The sequence below is a fragment of the Macaca thibetana genome, chromosome 1 (genome assembly GCF_024542745.1).
Source record: "Macaca thibetana thibetana isolate TM-01 chromosome 1, ASM2454274v1, whole genome shotgun sequence".
In the NCBI taxonomy this organism is placed as follows: Eukaryota; Metazoa; Chordata; class Mammalia; order Primates; family Cercopithecidae; genus Macaca; species Macaca thibetana.
This window is the reverse complement of record NC_065578.1, coordinates 184382261-184383290: the sequence shown is the minus strand read 5'-3', so window position 1 is coordinate 184383290 and position 1030 is coordinate 184382261.

The window sequence follows — 1030 nt, the reverse complement described above, 5'->3', positions numbered from 1 at the left end:
AAGAGCAAAATATTAATGTCAAGAAGATACAGGACATTTTTGCAAAATAAAATGAGGAAAAATGGGCAAACGGATATGAACAGACTATTTATAAAGGGAAGTCTAAATCATGAAAAAAATACTCAACCTCACTAGTAGAGAAGTGCAAGGTGAGAGCTGTCATGTTATATATGTTCTATCAAATTGGTGAAAAATAGCCAGATAATACCGGTTATGGTTTGGGGAAAACTGGAATCCTCAATGCACTCAGGTGAGGGTATAAACTGGTGAGGCCATGCCAAAGAACATCTGGGCAGTATTAGGGAAATCGTGTATGTGTATAGAGCACAGGAATAAGGATTCTGATGCCAGAATTCAACTGCCTGGTTCTGTCACTTAACTAGTGGCAGGACCTGGAGCAGGTGACTTCATCTCTCAATTTCCTCATCAGTAAAATGTGCGCAGTGTCAGAACCCATGTCATAGAGTTGTAAGGCTAAAGTTAGCTGATAAATCTCAAGCGCTAGAGCAGGGCTAGTGCATAGGAAACACTTGGTCACTGGGGGGAGAGTTAGTGTCATTGTTACGCTGTAACGTGCTAGCTGCTCTTGGAATCAGGCACTGGGAGTGAGATTAGGAATGGGGGGAAATTCTACATGGAACAGTTACAAAACAGTTATAAAACTAGTCACAAGAGTCAGGTCTTTGCAGTTACCTATGAATTAAGTCACAGTGAACTAAGGAGTATCTTCACCTGTATATCGAATATAGAAATAAATGAGGCATATTCCTTATGAACAAACTAGCAAGGAGAGAAAAACATAAAAGCTACCTATAGAACAATTCCCGTGGTCGGGTGCGGTGTCTCACACCTGTAATCCCAGCACTTTGGGAGGCTGAGGTGGGCAGATCACCTGAGGTCAGGAGTTCGATACCAGCCTTTCCAACATGGTGAAACCCCATCTCTACTAAAAATACAAAAATTAACCAAGTGTAGTGGCAGGCACCTGTAATCCCAGCTACTCGGGAGGCTGAAGCAGTAGAATCGCTTG